The 23,638-nt window shown below is 33.5% G+C and overlaps 1 pseudogene; it reads right to left on the bottom strand.

The window, feature by feature from the left end:
• Positions 1–23,638, bottom strand: part of LOC143558650 (receptor-like protein EIX2) — a 32,129-nt pseudogene that overhangs the window by 6,145 nt on the left and 2,346 nt on the right.

The following is a 23,638-nucleotide window of genomic DNA, read 5'->3' as shown; positions in this document are numbered from 1 at the left end:
CAGTAACTTACATCAAGTTGATGAAGATTACTCAGGCTAGACAATCCATTCAATAAGGATGAAGAATTCATAAAAGCGTTACCTGAAACACGAAGAGTCCTTAAAGAAGACATGCTATGGAAACCACCGGAATTTCCAGGATTTACACCACTAAAATAGTAAAGAGTAAGATCTAAATTATGTAGGCTGAAAATCCACCCAGGCAACGTACTATAAAATTCATTAACCGAAAGATCTAGGAAAACAAGGGATGTAAAACTAACTGTCGTTGGCTTACTAGGTAACCAATGTAACCCACACGAAGAAAAATGAAGCTCTAGCAAAGATGTGAGGTTGCTGACTACTAGAAACCAATCTGAAGCTTTTGTGAGGTTGGTGCCACCCATATCCAGGTACGTACTGCAGCCCTTTAAGATTCTTTACCCATGCTAAGCTTTTAGAATAAATAAAATCATTATAAAGCTCACCATGAAGATCAAGGACTTGCAATGCTGATAGATTTCCAAGTTGGTACGGAATTCCCCCCAGCAAATCCTGAGAATGAGATGTTAAGATATATGAGATTTTGGAGAGAACCAATGAATATTGGAATCGAGTTGTCGCCAAAATCGTTACAGCGCAAGTCAAGGTGTCTGAGCTGTGGCAGCTTGATCACTGATGGACTTATGGTTCCTCCTAGCATCTGTTTTCTTGGTTCTCTATGTTCATCTTCAGTGTCATGAGGTCCATCATCACGTCCACGAAGGTGGATCATGTGTACGTGACCTGTGACATTGTCACAGACCACACCGGACCAACTGCAACAGTCTGTGCCTACCCAAGAAGAAAGACGATTCGCATTGTCAGTGAAATCATTCTTGAGATCAATAAGAGCCAATCGTTCTGTCGATATGCATGGAACAGGATTTGAGTTTTGATTACAAAAACACATGCTGCAAAGTGATAAAACCAAGAGAAACCGCAGGCAAGGTGAGGGAAAACATAAAGGAACAAGTGTGTGAGTCTTCATTGTAATGATGAAGAATGCAGAGAGGTTGAAGAGATTTATTGGTCTATCTTTCTATATTTTTTGATCTTTCCTTAAACTTCTCAACCATTTACTAGTTATTATGCCTCACCCGTCAAAACATTACATCAACATCAACATATCGTTTGGTTTGCGTGGTGAGTGAGAATGGTATATGCATTTAATTTACATAGTTAGCATGTCTCCTTCCATTCCAAAAATTGTTAGTATGTCTTCTTCATACTGCATATTGCGTTTAATTACCTAGTTAGCATGTCTCCTTTCATTAAATGTTTGAATCAAAATTTCTTCGCCACGGAAATAGTCAAAGTTGTAGAAGGCCGTGTGCAGTGACCTTCATAATGAATGCACACCTACACCGATAAGGCGATAACATAAGAAAATTTTATATTATTCTTAAAACTAAGTTTAAAAATCCTAATGTCACTTAGTAAAAAAAAGAACAAATCATTATGGACTTAAGCTATATTTAATATTTAGAATAATATATGATTTCCCATAACATCAATAGAATGGAAATCAAGAAGTTTTTTGTTACATGATTATCTAATAATTATTGGATAAACATGAGTTAGTTTTCGTTTCATTCTGTTTAGTTTTGTATTTAATGTATTTCGTTTTATTTAGCTGGTTAATAAGAATAACATTGGAGAGTCTGTATTTTAACACGATAAATTCGTGTGAAAACTTGTTATTTTGGACAGAATGAACAAAGTTTCACCTTTCTAAGCTATCATAAGGAGATAACTTTTATACCATCTTTACTTTTTATTTTGTTAAGTGTGTAGGAAATAATGAAAACTAATTTAAAACACACTCACAAAACAACAATATCTCAATCACTAAAGAATTTTTAATAATGTAACATGAATGGGGTAATTAAGGGAGAATTTACTGTTTTTTAACCAACAAAACTAATTTCCATTATCAAAACAACACAATTACACTTTCATCAATGTGCTGGCATTAGGGATGAGCAAATTCGGTACCGAACAGATACCGAAATCGGTATTGGTACCAAAGTTTTGAGTTTCGGTATCGATACCGTTACAGTACGGTATCGGTATTTCATGAATTTTACTTTCAGTACCGGTACCGTCCTTGTACCGGTACGGTACCGATCTCATCCCTAGCTGACATAATTAAACGACTTTGACAATCGTAAAAAATAGTCCCTACATTCACCTTTCCTACTGTTAGCTAATACTTGGATGCAATGTCATAAAATAGAGAAAGTGCATCTTGCAACCAGATTTACATTGGATGTTGATTTAATTATAAACCCAGTTCTAAATACTATAGTGAATTAAAACTTTCGTGGAATATAAAACATTAACCATTTCTTACAAATCATTTAAATCTTGTTTTTAAACATTACAAATTGTCTTAACATCTACTATTATAATAAACAAAAATCATTATTATGCCACATGACACCTAATTGTCCAATTTTTTGGCAAGTGGCATCATTATTATTCAATTTTAAAAGTCATAAGTATCTAATTAAAACATTTAATAAATATTTTAAGCATTCCATATTAATGATTTATTTATAGTTTTGTGGTAGTAAATAAATTAAAAAAAGTCATAAATATCTAATTATAACAATTAATAAATATTTTAAACATTCTATATTAATGATTTATCTATAATTTGTAGTAGTAATAAATTAAAAAAAAATCATAACTATTTAACTAAAACAATTAATAAATATTTTAAACATTGCATATTAATAATTTATTTATAATTTATAGTAGTAAATAAAGTAAAAAACAAATTAGAAATAAAAGAAACGTATGCAAAAATTTTGAAACTCATTTTAGTGTGTAAATTTGCGTTGTATGTTTTGTGTTTATTAGTAACCGATTCAGAAGGTGCCACGATTCGTCTTTACTCTAACAATACGAAAATGGTTCATCTCATTTGATTATTCTATTACTATTAATTCTATATAATAAACTTTTTTATACGCATTGACAAATTTTGCTAAAGTGACATAATTCAACACTCAAAGAGAACAGTAGATTGATGATAGTGCATACCAGTACTGTTTCTTTCAGAATTAATAATTATTTGCATTTTTTTGTCATATGTTAACTAATAGTGAAATTCATTGTACTTATTCATTGTCACAAACTTGTATCAACTAGAGTTTCGGGCCAAACTAATATAGAAAACAAGTTGTTTTGATACCTAAAATACACTGTTGGTATGGTAAGTTTTGTTTCCTTGATGATATCCATTTATATTTATGAAACAAAATTCATATATTCTCGTAAGAGTATCCTGGTGGTGATGACATTGTGTTGTTTGTTATAAGCATAACACTCATTTTTTTTAAATCTTACAAGTTAAGGTCATACTTGACTAATATAGATGATAGGAAAATGGTTGTAATTATAGGTGTTGCAAACCGATTTTATACAAAATTATTATAACTAGTAAGATCATGAGTATGGCGTTCGAAATATTAATCTGTTTCTTTTAAGTTGGTTGTTTATTATTATGATTTGTTTATGTTCTATATTCTTGTAACATCCTAAAATTTTAATGATGAATAAAGGAAGTTATGTTTAGTGATTTCGCGTAATTAATTAATATCGGGTAAGGAGCGGGTCTTGGACTTGGATTAATTGAGATGGGTTAAATGAGAATGGGATTTCGGGGATATAAATACCCCCAAAACCCCAAAATATCTTCATTTTTCACCAAACTCCCTAACACTCCAAAAACACATACATACCACACTAACTTCGCCGCCGGACCGAAGGTAGATCCGGGCAGATCCGGCAGACCCGAGTGAGAGAGAGAGCGATTAGTGGTGATAAGCAAGTAAACGAGGTCCAAACAAGCCCAAAAAGGTATGATTCTTGATCTTTGAAGTTTAAAGATCCAAGCTTTTTAATGTATAAATGACCAAAAATGGTCGGGTAGCGTAGTGGGTGATATTGAACCATAGCAAGGGTGTTAAAATCGCTCGAAATGCCGATCAGAAACTAAAACAGCGGCTGTCTGGGCAACTTCGCCTTCATCTGGGCAACTTCGCCTTCAAGCGACGAACTTCGCCTGCAAGCTAAGTTCGCCTGATGAACTTCGCCTGCAAGCTAAGTTCGCCTGATGGCTACTTCGCTGTAAAGTTAAGTTCGCCTAACTGGTAACTTCGCCTGAGGCCAAGTTCGCCTGATGACAACTTCGCCTGAAGCCAAGTTCGCCTGATGGCAACTTCGCTGTAAAGCTAAGTTCGCCTAGCTGGTAACTTCGCCTAAAGCTAAGTTCGCCTAAGGTTAACTTCGCCTAAAGTCAAGTTCGATTAGAAAATAAATTAAAAATCTAATGAAAAATGTGTTAAGACAGTTAATGGAAATAAAATTTTTCCAAGCTGACCTGGCAGCTCGACCCCAGCCAGGGGCTCTGCCCCTTGGACCCTGCTAGGGGCTGCCGCCCCTAGACCCCGCTGCCCCCGGACCCCCGTTCGTTGTGGGTAGTAATTAAGACTAGAAAGATGTTATAAGTAGTGATGGTTAAATTGATATGTATACTTGTTATACAGTCAGCCGTGCACAACTGAAGAAAGGGATTACGATCAACGGAGAACGTAACCGTGTTCAGGTGAGTTTCTAGCCCCATTTATGTGTTATGTTTTCGGGGCTGTATGCATACTCGATATGTTTGTTAATACGCTTATCCTAAGAGATAAGTGTATGCCTTATGTGAATGATATGATATGTAGGAATGATTGCTTGATGGTACGTGAACGATCTTCGGATATTGCACGTACTGTCAGGTTGTAACGCTATGTGTAAGGTAAGTATGATATGTATGCTTATGTGTATGAACGTGATAAAGTTAATAAAAGAAGGAAATGACGGTTGCATGGTTGTATGGTTACGAAAAGGGTACCGAGCCCTAATAATACTCAAGGTATGATGTATGGTTGTATGGTAACGAAGAGGGAATCGAACCCTACTAATATTCGAGAACTAGGGAACCGAACCCTACTAATATTCGAGGAAAGAGGGAAACCGAGCCCTAATAATACTCGTGGAAAGAGGGAAACCGAGCCCTAATAATACTCGAGGAAAGAGGGTACCGAGCCCTAATAATACTCGAGGAAAGAGGGTACCGAGCCCTAATAATACTCGAGGAAGGAGGGTACCGAGCCCTAATAATACTCGAGGAAGGAGGGTACCGAGCCCTAATAATACTCGAGGAATGTAGGGCGTAATGCTCTTTATAATGTAAGATATGAAGGTAAGTTAATACAAAAGAAAGAATGAAAGTATGAAGGAATGAAAGTATGATAGTATGAAAGAATGAATATAAGTATATGTGTATTGTATAGTGTATGATTAACTAGAACTCACTCAGCGTAGCTGACTTTTAGTATGCACGCAGGTGAGTAGGATGAGGCAGCTCGCTTGAGGAGACACGTGGCATTGAACAAGAGTCTGGCGTCTGAAGACTTATGATGTTTTAATTTAATGCTTTAGTGTTGAAAGACAAAGGATGTTTTAAGACAAGTTATGAATTATGTAATGTTTTATGAAAGTTTTATATTCCGCGTAAATGTTTTAATTAACTCTGATATTTAAGAACTGTGTTTATGAGTAAATCCAACACGAAAGTAGGGCTACCGGTAACGGGGCTTTACAATTCTATACAAGAATCTCAAAATTGTTTGATATATGAGAGGAATGATGGTTTGTTTTTCAGTGAGATACTTATTTGTTGTGAATAAAATTATTGCAACAATTTTTACTCTAATTTATGTAATGGATCACAACAAGTTTCATTTGAAATATGCCCACTTTTAGTATGACTTGGAACATGTCGGACAAGTTCAAATTGTATTCGACCCTTTAAGTAAATGGGTCAAATTTCCTACTTGTGTTCTATTATAACTAGCAAAATGGACGAGTCAGCGAGTCGTGTCAGTCGGCGCAACGCACAAGAATCGGTTTGGTCGGTATAAATTAGGGTTAACTGGTTATTTTAAGAAAATTATTATTTTAGGTTCCGAACATGTTTTCTTTACACTTTTTTTTTACATTTAAACATCAATATAAAACTCACTATAACTGTTTACTTTCTTGTATGATGTTGGAATTGAGTAAAACGTGTTAATAACATGACATGTTTGAAATTGGGAAATATTGTTATAAATGCCTATAACTTTATTAGTTTTACAATTTATTTGCCGATATTACCAAATATACTGTTGCTCTTGCTTTTAATTTTATAACATAAGGCATGGGTTAGAAAGAAAAAAGACATGAAGTCAGCCAAATAACTTTATTTTTTGTTGGTTATGGATTGTTTATAATTTAATATCATTAAACCTCAATTTGAATCATTTGGTCATGTTTTTACCGATAAAAACTATTGTAACTGTTAGTTTAGTATTATTATATGTTGAAACTAATACAACAATATAATTAGAAACATTTTTTTTTACATTTTTCAGCTTTTGCGACTTTTAAGAATTTTGATGTGGTATTGGTACATGATTATTGCAACTTGAAAAGCCGGAATCATATAATAAGATAATGAATGAGATTTAATTTTTCAAACCCGTCTAACACATGGGTTTATAACCTAGTGAAATATAAGCATAAAACATAACATCCTTCTTTCCTCTGATGTCAACCACTTCGAGTCCACTGCCATGTGTCGCCAACTGCCTCATTCTACTAACTTGCGTGCATACTAAAAGTCATCGACGTTGCATGAGTTCTAGTTTAAAAAGTTACATGATATTCTTACACATTGATTATACACTTTCGCTATTCTTACATACAACATACACTTACTTTCTTATTTATTACTTCTTCTTACTTTTATCTTTATAGATTAATGCTTTTATTCTTATATTCTTGCACATATATTGTAAGGGTCTGCCACCCTCATTCTTGCACATATATTATAGAATCTGTCACCCTAATTCTTGCACGGATAATATAATGGTCTGCCACCCACATTATTGCACAAATATTGTAGAGGCTGCCACCCTAATTCTTGCACAAATATTATAAGGGTCTGTCACGCACATTATTGCATAGATATTGTAGAGACTGCCACCCTAATTCTTGCACATGTATTATAAGGGTCTGCCACCCTTATTCTTACATTCTGCACCTTGTATATAACTTCTTACAAACATATATGTATAAGCACAATTACAAGCATACGACAATATTCATTCTTACATTCTGCACCCTGTATATAACTTTTTACAAACATATATGTATAAGCACAATTACAAGCATACGGAAATATCTCACAACACGTAGTTATACTCAAACATCTTACACTTCTTTTATTACAAGTATGTACACAGCCACAAAAACATTCAAAGTGAAAGGGGCTAGAACTCACATTGATTATGTTTCTCTCGGAGTTAACTGTCACACCTCTCCTTAGCTGCACATGCCTAACTGTGTAACAAGTTACAAACAACACTTAACTACCCTAACCAGATCATATTTATTTCTGAGTTAGTGAAACCCCTAAAGAACGGGGTATGAGGGCAGTGCCCCTGCCAGCGAGGTTTAATGGGTGCAGCCCCTAGCAGGGTCTAAGGGGTAGAGCCCCTGGCTGGGGTCGAGCTTAAATGCGGCCTGAATGTTACCCGTTCTTCTCGTATCACACTCGTTAAGTCGTGTATTACAATGTTTGTGTTTTTGTAACAATATGGGTCCGATTCATCATCCTACTAAAGCGTTTGGCAAACCGACACGAAATACATGACCTTTAACAAACATACCTCTTATGGCTCAGTTTTGCTTCGGAATTGATTCAACACGTGAATATAGGTGTTTCACTAGTTTTTTGGTGATGCTTGAATACGAATCTACCCTCCCTTAGCTCGGATTTTGATCGGGATTGAAAGAGAGTGTTTGTGTGTGTTTTTGAGTGTGTATGGAGGGAAGATTGGTGGAAATGAGGGTGTTAGGGTTTTAGGGAGATTTAGGGGTGTTTAAATACCCTCAATCCCATAGACATAAGACTCATCACAATCCGTTAATCCATCTTTTATTCTCCAAGTCAACACTTTGTTATGATTATCTAACCTAGCTAATTAAATAATAACACGCAAGTTATTTAAATAAAGTTTGTTATTATTTATTCATAAAAGTAGGATGTTACAGCCTCATCTAGATTAGTTTTTATTGTTGAGTATAAGTCCCTAAAGTAGTGCTAGTTTCCAACTAATATCATGTTCTTACCATCTTCCATTCATTAATTTACTTCCTTTTGCTCTTTAGTTTCTTTTATATATAAAGAATAAATAAACATAGTCACCAAAGCTTTTTTTTTTTTATATATATATGTTACTGTAACACTTAGATCTTGATTCTTGTAATGATAACAGTAAGGTTACCGTCTTCCATTTCAATACTTTGCTCTTTCTTTTACTAAAAGCATGAAATTACCATTATGCCCTTATGCTTTGTTCCGTCAATAATCCTTTCAATTTTTTTTCTTTTTCGTATTTCTTTTTAATTTTTTAAAATTATTATTGACCAACTATAGGTAACATCTTTCTAGAATGGTCTTCATCTTCCATACGCTACACTGTAGGGTACCAAAAATAATAATCTTCATAATTTTGCGTTAATGAAAAAGTAGAGTTAATAATCTCTCATTACTTAAAACACGAACAGTTAATAATCTCTTATAGTCTAGTAATGTGTACTTACAGTTCCACTTTGATCTCTAGATCGATATGAGTATCCTTGCTTCCATATCATAACACAATGAAGTCAGGTGTACACCACTTAAACTCCAGCTGACTGATAAAATAAACCACGTTTACCCCAATTGCAATTCTTTTACGCGTGTTCCAATCTAGTGATGGTTTACCTGAAATTAAAACATTAATGTTTGAAAAGGAATCAGACAAATACCATATTTGAATCAACCCGAACCCCCATTTTGGCCAGAACGTACGTTATATTTTTTCAAAGCGGCCCTTTTTGCCCCGAACCAAATTGTATTTTCTTAAAGTGGCCCGTTTTAACCCAAACCAAATGACGTTTTTTAAGTGGCCAGATTTGACCGAACTAAATTGATTTTTTTTAAGTGGCTCATTTAGATCTGAACCAATTTGATTTTTTAAGTGGTTCGTCTTGACACGAACCCACTTGAATCTTTTAAAAGTAGCCCATTTTCATATGAACTCATTACACTTAGAATCTTTTAAAAGAGACCCCCACACATGTCATAAAGTTTTCAATTTTATAAAGTCAACCTTTGACTTATGTTAGACTTTGGATAAACATAATAAAACACTTGACAATTTTACAAAGTACAAATCTCTTACACTGCCATTAGCCATGAAAGGGTAAACCATGAGCCTTTCAACGGGGTGGCGCAGTACCCGATCAACCAACCAAAGCAAGTTTCGGTGAACCGCTAGGCTAATAAGCTCCCATTTGACCGGTACTGACAAAAAAATCAAAACAACCATTTTGATGGTTGAAGAACCTGATCAACCATAAGCACTAATCAATCACATGAAGCTGGAATAAACAATTATATATACAATATCAAAATCACATTAATAATTTTTTGTAAAGGTTAAGCAATATATGAACAAAACAATTATCAAAACTCTACAAAGATCTTTCATCCGATTCTTCTCTTCAATATCCATTTTCTTCATCCAAATTTAAGCGATTTTGGAAACTGAAATTAAAGATTAATACATCGAGCACCTGTTACTAATTTTCGAAGGCAGATTTTCACCCACAAACAATCAAAGTGCAGTTATTATCTATCTACTCTAATAAAAGACTACATATTCTTGACACTTGTCAATCTCATAACTCTCCTCATCTTTTTTCAACCCTTTTCAAAGTCCTTATCTTTAATTCAAGTTTATTTTTATTAAACGTAAATCTAAACCGATTCATTCACTAACATTAATGGTGACATAAGAAAATAAAAAAAAAAATTCAAAGTTGAAGTTGCAGACCTGTTAGAATAAAATTTTAAAGTAACGGGTAATTGCAAATTAAAAAAAATAAAGTTGCATCATTGTCAAAGAATTTGAATTTGTATGGTAATAAACTACAAATTGTTTTTAAATTAGGAATCGAGTAGTAGTACATAATTTTTTTTATATAAGATTGGTTTCAAATTTGGATTTAAAGTTTTCTCAAATGCATTTGAATTCAAAAAAATGGGTATTTTCTTAATTTTCTCCAAAAAATTTTTATATATTTGGAAGCATGGAGAATACATGGTTGAGTTATTGTACAAAGTGAAACAAAAATAAGAAGTATGAAAAGCCATAATTGGTTGTCATCTGTCAAGTGAGGATCAAAGGAGGAAGGACATAAAGGAAAAAAAATCACATATTTTCTCTAGTCATATACAATGCACATGTCAATTCCCCAATTATTTTAAAACGTTTATAATTTTTTCATACGACCTTTTTTCCCAAAAAACAAGTTCACCATTATAACAAGCGTTTTTTTTATCTTTAATATGAGTATGATTTTGTTTTATAAAAATAAAAAAAGTTACGTCATTGTGTCTTTCTGTTTGTCATTGTGTCTTATATTCATCATTGTGTCTCTCTATTATTATTGTGTCTTTATGCTCATTATTGTGTTTATTTTTTCAAAAGAGATGAAATCTAAATATTGTAATAGTGAAATAACACTTTTGTGTAATTTTAATATGTAAATATAATGATAAAAAAAACAACGTTATCTAATACATAAAACACAATAATGAATGCATATTACATAATAACATAAAATGTAAAACACAATAGTAAATACATATTATACAATGATCTAAAACGTAAAACACAATGATAAATACATAATACACAATGACCTGAATATAATACACTATGAACGTAATACACAATAGCTAAAACACAATGATGAGTAAAAATACACGATAACGAGCAAAAGCCAAATTGATGAGCATAAAAACATAATGACATAAATTTTGTTTTAAAATGTATCTTTAGTATGTGTAACGGTTGAAAAACATAATGACCAGAACCTATAACACAATGTAGAAAATCCAATTAAAAAAACATAATGACCATAACCTATAACACAATGTAGAAAACCCAATAAAAAAACACAAGGTATAAAAACCCACTATTTTTATATAGCAATATGGTACTCAAAAAAACATTTTTTATTATGGTGAATTTTTTTTTATGAAAAATTTATAAACGTTTTAAAATGATTGGGGAATTGACATATGCATTGTATGTGGAGAAAGAAAGACAACTAATATGGACTATTCTACATATGCCATTTCCATCACGTCTTTCTTCTCAAATTAATCACAAACATTCAAATATAAGATTAATGGACTAGATTACTTTTCACACTTCTCATTTTTTGTCTACTTGGTAATTAACCTAACCCTACATATTATATATCTTAGTGCTTATCGTTAAATCATTGATGTTGAATATTAGTATAATTATAATCCATATGTATAACTATTTACTCTATGAACTATATGCAATTTATTTATATGATTTTTTTTTCTGTTGTATAAAAATTTTTAGTAATAAAAAATTCAGTATTTAGTTTTCAATATTTTCATTCATAAATCAGACTTGATTTATACTTTTTTTTTATCAAAATGTTTTGGAAACTATTTTATGACTTCTTTTATACTTTATTATACATTCAAATATATTTTTTTATATATCTTATAAGACAAATTACTTAATTAAAATCATACTAAATTTTAAATTAACAAATTTGTTATAATCTCATCCCACTATTTTCGATTTCCAAAAATCATTTAAAATATTGAAACCTAGATGCTTTCATCAATTATTTACATAATTTCAATGTTATATTAACTTATTAATTTTATTTTTATACAAATGCAACGAACTAGGGTATGTTAATGTTACATGTTGGTTTGTACATAACTAAAGTGTTTTCTTATGGTTTATATTCAATATAATGAAGCTATGCGCACAATATTTGTTTAAAAAAATACAGTTATTAGTTCATGTATATATTATCATTTATCTAGGATTTGTATGTATTTGAAATAACCTTATTTGTCACACAGACAACTATACGTGGTTATATCAATAGTTACAAGCAGACCTATATATAACCTTATCAATAATTACAAGCAGACGTAGACTAAAGACTTTGATTTTTGATAAACAACGTATACCGGCCAATACAACCACATATGTAGTGTACAAGGAAGTTTCTACTCATTTGTAACGTATTTGTATAATCTTAGTTACGTAGTTTCTATAATTTTAATGTAAATTGTAACTATATTAACAACATATGATCATTTTGTTGACTGTATTTTAATTAACGGTTAAATTTTAAAATTTTCATTAATTAACCGTGTAATACATGGGTCTCAAACTTGTAGGGATTCCTGGTTTGTGGTGTCAATGGGTTCGCGGTATTCTTTCTTCGGATAGATCCTCCGTGTTGGTGAACAGGTCCCCTACGTTCGAATTTCAGTGCTCGAAAGGGATGAGACAAGGGGATCCGCTATCTCCGTTTCTTTTCCTTATCGTTATGGAGGCGCTGTCAGGCTCCATAAACAAAGCGGATGATTCGGGAATTATTAAAGGCGTGGAGATCTCCAAAGGAGGTCCTTGTTTAACACATCTTCTTTACGCGGATGACGTTATTTTAATAGGCGAATGGTCTCTATTCAACCTTAAGAATGTGGCCAGGATCCTGAGGTCTTTCCATATTTGCTCGAGGCTCAAAATAAATCTGACGAAGTCTAGTCTTTTTGGGTGTGGGGTCGGGGCAGAGGAAATTACTGATATGGCTTGGGTTCTAGGCTGTTCGCCTAGTTCCCTGCCTTTTCTTTATCTTGGGGTTCCTGTTGGTGCTAATATGAATAACGTGAATAACTGGAATGGGATAATCGGTGTTTTTGAAAAAAGACTCTCCATGTGGAAGGCTAACTGTAACACCCCGGCCTGGAAGGGCTGACGTGTCACAATAACATGGTTTCTGAACAAAAGACATAATTTTATTTATTTACGTATCAATGTATAATAATACATTAGACAAGACAAACTTAAAGTTAATTTACAAACTTAAGTTCCTGATATTTTGTTCTTCTCTCTTAATTTCGCCCGAAGTAACCTGTGGATCTGTATAAAAGAATAAATAACGGAATGAGCCGAATGCTCAGTACAGAATAATAGGCTTAAATATTTAACGGTTTAATAAAACGTAATTTAGATTGAACTTATAGTTGATTATACGATGCAGAATAACCTTATTAAATAAATTAAAACGTGTCATATGGATGTATCCATGAGCGAACATAAAACGTGACAATATACAGGTAGCTATTCCAGGATATTTATCACACGAGATGGCGAGTTGGCATACCCGCTATCCATCTCCTTAATATTAATCCTAGGATCGATCCATACGCCTCCTAATAGCCATATGTACCACTTGTACTTAAGAGACGTCGTGAACTGATCTCACCGTCACGGGTGGTTCACATGTTGTCGGTGCCTCAACATGTTCGTGGGACCCTCCACGAGAAGCGACACTCAGGGTATCAGAATACAAATGAACTTATTCATATAACTCATAGAAAACATATTTTCGTAGCATATATCAGAACATGCGATAATGAGTATAATCAAACATAATAATATCGCACGACATGAAAGCTAAATCCAATGTTTAATCAGAATTGAAATTTAACGGGCATCTAAGCGAATTGATAATTCAAAGACGTGAGGAGTCATAAAATATATATTAACTCAATGAGTTTATATCAAATGAATAGGAAAGCAATGAAGAGTAGGGGATAAGGATCCGTACCTTTAATGCTCCCAAGCGATACCGATTTGTTTTATAAGCGTTCAAAAAAATCTACATACCAGTTATATTTTTTTTAGAAATATATTTGTTGTATTTAAAGCATGTATTACGAATAATATATTCTATAAATTCAGTTTTAAACATTTGGTGTTTATATATATGAAACTTATATATTCAAGTTTAAAGACTTCTTAATGTTTGTGACGTTTTTATTATAATCTATCTATAAAATGATTTAAGGTTCATTGTTATTTGTACAACAATTAGTTTAAATTTGTAGTTTTATGATTAGACCTCGTGGGGTTCATTTGTATTATTAGTGAAGCAAAATAATTTATGCCATCTCTTATGAATTGAGGGTTCAACCAACAAGGTGAGTCTATGATAATCCTTTCTATATATAAGAAAAGATGGCACAGAAATCCCAGTCCATGTTGCCTATTTATAAAACTTTCACTAATTATTTTTCTAATTATTATTGTTTTCTTTTTCTTTCTTTCTTTTTTTATAAAGTCATGATGGTATCAACTTTCAAGTAAAAAGTTTGTATTATCCAACTACTTTAATAACCATACCAGTTTAGTAGATAATTTACTCAAGGAAGTACGAGTTTTAAATTTAAAAGAGGGTGCAACAGACGAGTGTCGAAACCAGACCAAGTGTTTAATGAAGTTTCGACTTAACCGTATTAACTAGCTAGGCTTACACTTGTTATTGAAATAATAACTAGAATATACCTTGATATTACTTCATCTTCATCATCGTTCGTCGGGAAAACGATTGGGTTGGCCGGAAAACCATATTGAGTTCTTTGAGAGGTGGCGAAGTGACCGAATGTTATTAACAAGGTGAATATAGGTAGCGTAGTTATCTTGTTGATGTTTTAGTTTGTTTTTGGCTCGCCGAATATCGCGAAGTATCGTCAGAAAACTTTGTCGAAAATATATTTTAAGAAAATCTATATGTATGTGTGTATATTAGTATATATATATACACATGTAAGTAAACATAAATATAACTGTGCGGGATTGCCTTATATTTGAGACGAATCACGGTTTGTTGGTGAACTTTGGTTGCGTCATGACTTCGGCTTCGGGGGTTTAGAGGTGGTCACCGGGATGGCTATAGACTCGAGAGAGTGGACAAGAGTACTATTTTGGTGTCTTAGTTTGTTTCGGTTTACCGGAAAGGTAAACATCCGCTGGAATTATTGTCGGAAGGTGTGATTGTGTGCATGTTTAAATGTTTCTACACATACACATGTATTTATAGCTAGTTCCTTCGTAGCAAAAGTTTAGACATAAACGAACAGCAAATTTGAAAGCTTGCCTATCCTAACTTAACTCCCTCACTCTTTTCTGTTATTTCTAGTTTCTTTCCTTTTTTTTAATTACATTTAATATAATATAATACATAAGATAGAATATACGTGTATATATATATATATATATATATATATATATATATATATATATATATTAATTTGATTATTCTTATTTTAAAGTTTTTAATAACTTTATAAGTATTTAAAATATATTTAATAAATGATTTAAAATTTTGGTTATTACAACTATTACCACCTTAAAAGAAATTTCGTCCTCGAAATTTATTGATTAAAAACATGATAAACAGAAGTGACATAATATAGATAAAAATAAGGTTTATGGTTACTTGAACTAGAGGTTCAATAACTCAGTCGGATCCAATTTACACATAAGATTCCCAAATGTTCACATTCTTGATATGTAATTCATAAGTATGTTCTATACCACAATTGTCAATTATTATACAATCATACAATAATAATCCTCGCACAATACCTTAATGAACTAACGAATCAGAATGTCCATACGGACACTGATATGCATAATAGGAAACCTGTAACACACCTTTGTAAAGGCATTCACAATTATGTTCCGGACCATAATTGTCAATTAATTTACAAATGCGTACTAATGTTTTCCCACAATGCATCTAATTGACCTATCTAGACACACGGAGGGTTGGCAGAGAATTCCATTTCACATCTTAATAGTAGTCTTGATTGGTTCCCTCAAAAACATATTAGGATAATTAGGGACAATCAGAAGAAATAAAGGATATTAATATTTATATCTCTTATTGAGATATTGTTAGTCAGAGCTAAGAATCCATTTAAGTGCTTATTGCACTACGTGAATATTGGCTTTTAGCCACACACAGGCTCTGGGCGGTTTGCCACACCTCGGTCTAAATGTGTGGCTAAAGGTTGCTTTCGCCACACATTTCTTACACATGTTAGAACCTTTAGCCACATAAATTAGATTTTTGTGGCTAACACTCTTTCTATCGGAGGGCGGGTGACGCTCATAAAGTCGGTTCTTGAAAGTCTTCCGGTATATTACCTTTCTATCTTCAAGATTCCTTCCACGGTGGCCGAAAAACTTGAAAGCATAATGAAGAGGTTCCTTTGGGGAGGTTCGTCCAACGGTAAAAAAATACATTGGGTGGCTTGGGATAGGGTGGCTTTACCTAAAGATAGGGGTGGTCTTGGCCTGTCTAGGCTAAAGGATATAAATAATTCTCTTCTAGTCAAATGGGCCTGGCGTTTCAAGACAGAAACATGAGGATTATGGAAACACGTTATTGAAGGTTTTCCTCGCAGAGGTCGTGGTGGGGAGCGGTTCCGGTTAATAAAGGAAGCACAGGGGTTTGGAAGAACATTTCCACTGTGGTGAACAAACTGAACTTGGCGGGAAAAAAAATTCAGGAGTTAATTAAAGGGGATTTTGGAGATGGGAGGGATATTTGGGCTGGGACCTCAAGTCTTAGATCTATGTTTCCTAATATCTATAATTTAGAAAAGAAAAAAAATTGCAAATTGCGAGACCGTTTTTATTGGCAGGATAATTTCGTTGTTTGGGGTTGGAATTGGACCCGATCTCCTACTTCAGATATTGGAAAGATGAAAATGGAAAAGTGTTTTAAAGTCATGCTTTCAGTGGATTGGAAAAGAAAAGTGACACTTGGACTTGGTTGGGTGATCCAAATGGTACCTTCTCAGTCAAGACGGTCAAGAGATTGCTCGAGCTTTCAAGAGTCAACTCCAATAACTCGGTGATAACGTGGTGTGGTGTGGTGTGGTTGGGTCTCGATTAAGTGTAACGTCCATGTTTGGAGAGCGGATTTGGATAAACTTCCAACTAAAATCGCCTTGGAAAGACGAAATATTCCTGTTCTTTCTCGGTGTTGCGGGTTGTATGATTGGGGTTCCGAGACCGTTGACCATGTTTTTTGGGCTGTTCGATTGCCTCAGCCGTGTGGGATTCTGTTAGCTCGTGGTGTAAAATTCCCCCGATTTTCGCTTTCTCGATTAAAGATTTGTTGGAGTTACATGTTTCTTCGGGGTTGGGGGAGTGTGAGAATTTGGCTCTTCAAGGGATTATATCGGTCGCTTGTTGGAGGATTTGAAAAGCTAGGAACGAAAGAATTTTTTAAGGTAAAGAGATCAGGTTTGCTGATTTATTTGGTGATATTAGGTCTCTTGGCTTTCTTTGGTTTAAATATAGGTCAAAGTTTAAGCCTATTGAATGGACGAATTGGTGTAAATTTAAATTGGTGTGAGTTTTGTTTTAGTTCCCCTCTCCGTCTTGTGGAGAGAGGTCTTGCTGTTGTGTTTTTTCTGAGGCTGGTGCCGCCGGTTGTTTATAGAAGTTAACTTTTCAAAAAATAAAACACTCACTAAAACACCCATTTCATTATATAAAATGACATAAATACGTTCACATTTATTGGGTGTGAAACGGTAAGAAACCAACCGACATAACCCTTTATACTTGAGGGTCAAGTTATTCTACAAAAGGTAACAAAAATGAGAAGTGTAAGAAGCCATCAATAATTGATATGTGTCAAGTGGGGACCAAAAGAAAAAGAGTATAGAGGTAATTATACACATTTTCTCTCTGCACATGCAAGGCATATGTTAATACCCCCATCATTTTAGAACGTTTATAACTTTTTCGTATGATATTTTTTATAAAAAAAATTCATCATAATAACAAGCGTTTTTTTATCTTTAATATGAGTATGATTTTTGTTATATAAAATTTAAAACAAAAATCACGTCATTGTGTCTTTTCGCACACCATTGTGTCTTTTTTCGTCATTGTGTCTTTTCGCACACAATTGTGTCATTTTTCATCATTGTGTCTTTTCGCACGCCATTGTGTCTTTTTTCGTCATTGTGTCTTTTCGCACACCATTATGTCTTTTTCGCACACCATTATGTCTTATTCGCACACCATTGTGTCTTTTCTCTTATCATTGTCTCTTTTTTCGCCATTGTGTCTTTTTGCACATCATTGTGTCTTTTCTCTTATCATCATGTCTTTTTTCGTCATTGTGTCTTTTCGCAAACCAATGTGTCTTTTCGCACACTATTGTGTCTTTTTTCGTCATTGTGTCTTTTCACTTATCATTGTGTCTTTTTTCGTCATTGTGTTTTTTCGTCATTGTGTCTTTCAACTCATCATTATGTTTTTTTAAAATACTAATAACCGTTGTGTAATAATAATATGTAAAAATAATGATGAAATAACAACAAATTATCTAATACATAAACACAATGATTAATACATGTTACACAATAGCTTGAAACGTAAAACAAAATGGTGAATACGTATAACACAATGACCTAAAATGTAAGACACAATGATGAATACGTATAACACAATGACCTAAAACGTAAGACACAATGGTGAATACGTATAACACAATGACCTAAAACGTAAGACACAATGGTGAATATATATAACACAATGACTTGAAATGTAAAACACAATGGAAACAACATGTTACACAATGACTTGAACGTAATGTACATTGAACGCAATACTATTTTTCTCAAATTAAATGAATTGTCATATGTCAATCCGAATAAAAGACAATGAACGTATTACACAATAACTAAAAGTTAATGTCGAATAAAACGACACAATGAAGTAATATTTGTTTTAATTTTTGTCTTTAATATGAGTACCAATTGAAAAATATAATGATCAAAATTTATAATACAATTTATATGAAAACTCAACTAAAAGACACAATGAACAACAAAAAAACACAATTAAAAAACTCATTAATTTTTTTTATTTTTATATAACAATATGATACTCATATTAAAGATAAAAAAATGCTTATTATTATGGTGAATTTTTTTAAAAAAAATAATGTCGTATGAAAAAGTTATGGACATTTTAAAATGATAGGGGAATTGACATGTGCCTTGCATGTGGAGAGAGAAAGTCAACAAAGGTGGGTTATTACATTCATGCCCTTTTCATCAATTTTTATTTATTAAAGGAATATTGGTTTTTAATACTCTCAACTTTTACTCATTGGACAATAACACTCCCAACTAACGATTTATCTCGCACTACTCCCAACTTGTAACTTGTTTTCTTCTATCACTCCCGAACTTAACGAACCCTAACTCCGTTAGTTTTTTTGCTGAGTTGGCATATTTTTGCAGATGTGGCATGTTACGTGGAAATACCTTCTTTAAAATAAAAAACATAAAAACAACCTATACTATATACATATATACATACACTATACACACATACACGTATACATATATATAGCAGACATACACAAGCACCACTTTCTATTCACTGTGTACACCACCACCACCATCACAGACCTCCACAACTCCATTCCTCTATCAACACCGGAGCCACCTTCACCACCACCGCCAGCCTCGCTGTCTTCACCACCACCAGCGACGGAACTCGCCAGCCTACTTAATTTTATTATGAATCTCCATTATTTGTATCATCCTTTGTTTCTTTGTTGTTCAAAACAAACACCGCCGACATGCTAATCTAATAAGTAATCTTCAAGTTTCGCCGCCATCACGTTTTTCCGGTGAGTTCAGCCGCTAACGATAGAGCATCGATTCAAGGTAATAAACATTGCATTATACTCGTTTTTTTATTCTAATCAAAAGCCCTATGATAATGTATTTGTAAACAAGAGAATTGAATTTAGCAAAGTAATTTGGGTTAGTCTAGGGTTTGGTGGTGATGGTGAAGGCAGCGGGGGCTGGCGGCAATGGCAGAAACCGGCGGTGTTGGAGGTCGATGTGGTAGTGATGGAATGATGATGATGATGATATTTGTGTATGTGTGTATGTATGTATGTATGTATGTGTGTGTGTGTATTTGTTGTTTTTATGTTTTTGATTTTAAAGAAGGTATTTCCACGTAACGTGCCACAACATGCCACGTCTGCAAAAATATGCCAACTCAGCAAAAAAACTAACGGAGTTAGGGTCCGTTAAGTTCGGGAGTGATAAAAGAAAACAAGTTACAAGTTGAGAGTGGTGGAAGACAAATCGTTAGTTGGGAGTGTTATTGTCCAACAAGTAAAAGTTGGGAGTATTAAAAACCAATATCCCTTTATTAAATTAATCTCAACAATTCAAATATAAGATCAATGGACTGGATTTCTTCTCACCCTTCTCATTTTTGTTGTCCTTTGTATTTTAACTTTACCCTATACTTGATGCCAATTAATGGCATCAGTTCTAATGCTTATACACACCGTCACATAATTAGTTCATATACACAGGACTTAATAATAAGATTAAATGAAGTTCCTACCCAAGTTTAAAGTCCAATAGATACACCAACGTTTTTATCATTGTTCTTCACCTAAACATCAGACGGATCTATTTAGCCAAACATCGCACAAAAGAACATTGGGAATAATGGAGGTTGCGAAGTCAATTTGAGTTTATTTTTTAATGGATAAAGCCTCCTAATTAAATACTTCTATTTAAAACACATACTGGCGGTGAAATAATAAGACTTTTGGAAAGCATATTTGACACATTAAATTTACCCACTTTACCCAAATCCAATTTGGCCTGAATATGTTTGACCCGCTCTCCATCCCGCCCATATTGGCCACCTCTAGTAACATGTGATTTTCATGACTAAACTAACAAACATTTGAGAGACAAGAAATGAGGAAACATAGGCGTTTGTGATGTGGCCAACATTTGCGGGTAGCATGGGTCCCATATTGTCGGCTAAGCTTCGTTTGTTTGCTTTCTTCTCCATCTTTACCTTCTACTGCTACTCAAGTCATTTCTTTAGGTTCTCGGGTCGAAACTCGGCTTCAAGTTTGTATTCTTCAATGCATTTTATCACATATTTAAGCACCGATTTCTCCCTGTGCAACTATAATGTAAATAGTTATAACATATCACAAAACATTACATAATAGTTAATTTATTGAAAAATAACAAGAGAAAAAATGTCATAACAAAAAGAAACGCTTTTACTTGAATTAGTAAACTAAGTAGGTTACATTCAAGCTAAAAACACATAACTATTACCAATTATGCATGCTAACTGCTCTATAAAATACAAGTGTGAATATATTTGGATTTTTAATCATTCCACTTGTTGTGGTTTATCTTTTATGACAGTTGAAGTTTGGGTTTGTTTTGTTTTGTTTTGTTTTGTTTTGTTTTGCAAGGATTGAAGAAAAGGCACCATCTTTTAGTTGGCCCCAGTTGATGATATTTACAAATCAATAATAAGAATAGGATGAACAAGAATTGAACAAACAAACTTTGATTGAAACTTTAATATGATGAATCTGAATACAACATTTGACCTCTATTTACACTACACAAACACCATTCCTAAATTGACATATGTATATGGAAGTTGTAATCTCCTATCTTGACAAATCTAGACCCTAGACTTTAAAGACTCTATTACACACAACTAAACATACTTTCGACTATTTATAGTACGGCCCATGTACTTTCTGATGATGAGTGATTAACACGACACTTTTCTGTGGCAGAAAAATAAGGTTTGAAGATGCACATAGACGAAATGCCTCAACCAAAATGACATCTGTTTCACACATTTTTTTACTTGATAAGTGGATCTTTGGTAATTACTTACGCTTAATGAAACTTGTGATTTCTAGTTCCTTTTAGGAAGAAGAAATCATGAATCCTTCTTTAGTGTTTGTGGTTGTATTCTCTGTCGTGTAAATCTAATAGGCTCTAATCACCTCACTGGTGTTAAATCCTTAGTGTTTGTGGTTATATTTTGTGGATTTTGTTGTTCGGTAAACATGCAGATGAATGAGTTGTTAGTATTATTTTTAACAAGATGTGTTTTCTCATAAATAGTATTAGATCTTTGACAACATTAGTTTTGTTGTAATGAATTGATCCTTGAAAATTAATCAAGTTTATGAATTTTACCTTATATTCTACTACAAACTACTACCTTAGATATTAAATAACAACTAACCACGGGCCGATACCAACTGTTCCACATGGGCTTAGGTGCATCCCATCAGATAGCCCACTTACACCCAATATTCCCATGTATCGAAAATAAAACCAAATATGTCAAATGGAAATGACCCATTGCCAAGGAGCCCAACAATCTCATTTAAAACGGTTAACATAGTAAAGCCAGACCCTCTTTGTACACATATCCTATTCTCATTTTAGGCCTAGCTCCAACCCAATAGTTCCTGCACCACTTTTTTACACTATACACGGTTCGTGCACCACTTTACCTAGGTAATATTGGCCCGTTGGATATTATAGATAATTTTTTTCAGTTATGATAGTAGCCAACTAAAATCCATCCTATATATACCATGCACGTAGAATGGAAATTAAACCAAGCCAATAACAAATACAATAATAGAGTACATAGTTAACACTTTCTTTCAATCAAACTAATATGTCGATGAAGTTTATTTAAATTCCAACAGTATTTGTTGGAGTGACCGTAGTGATGTTTCCTCTTATCTGGTCCTAAACCTCCTTGTGAGACCTGCGAGCAAACAATAACACAGATAACTGGGATAAAATATAAAGTCCATGTACAGTAAGAAACATAGAGTTCATATTTTTGCAAATTTTATATTTTACATACTTTTTACGCTACTTTTTTCATTCCTCCCTATTGTACTTGTTTTTGTGAGCAAACAGACATAACTTGTACATTTAAAACAAAGAATGTCATAATGTAATAGAAAAGAAAAATTATGGTCAAGACTTACGGAGGAATAGGAGAAATACGAATTCTTGAAGCTTGAACCAGATTTCTTTAAGGAAACGATAATATGCATTCCTCCACCGTCTGCTTATAAACAACGGGGCAAGGATGATCCAGAAACCAACAACCAATCCAACAAGTGTAAATATCACTAGGATCCAATCAATGCGATTAGATTCACCATGTCCGTGGGTAATCGATTTGGGATCCCCATTATTTTCTAAGCACGCTGGAAGAGGACCCCCACAAAGGGCGTTTCCAATGAAACTCAACTCGCCAAATGTTTGAAACTGAGGGCCTGTTGGGATTCTTCCAACAAGATTGTTGTATGATATGTTTAAGCAATTCAAAGAGGTTAACTGTGACAGGATTAAAGGAATATTTCCTTCAAGATGGTTCAATGACAGATCTAACGATTCGAGCGTGCCATTTTTATTGAACGAGTTGGGAATTGTTCCTGTTAATGCATTGTGTGACAGATTCAAGAACCGTAAGCCCAAAAGTCCCACAAGTTCATCAGGAATTGACCCTGAAAACTTGTTACTAGAAAGGTCTAGTGAAGTCACTTGATAAAGTATGGTGCCATAAGTATAAGTATTACCCTTTGTCACCAACGATGCAGTAATTTTTGTTGTTTCGTACACAGAAAACGGTCTTGATATCTTACTTCCAGATATATTTGAACATTGTGAGCAAGAGAG

Source organism: Bidens hawaiensis, unplaced genomic scaffold, assembly GCF_021521415.1.
Source record: "Bidens hawaiensis isolate Kalapana, Puna unplaced genomic scaffold, B.hawaiensis_p1.1 tig00019572_1, whole genome shotgun sequence".
Lineage (NCBI taxonomy): Eukaryota > Viridiplantae > Streptophyta > Magnoliopsida > Asterales > Asteraceae > Bidens > Bidens hawaiensis.
This window is presented reverse-complemented; position numbering and strand designations above follow the sequence as displayed.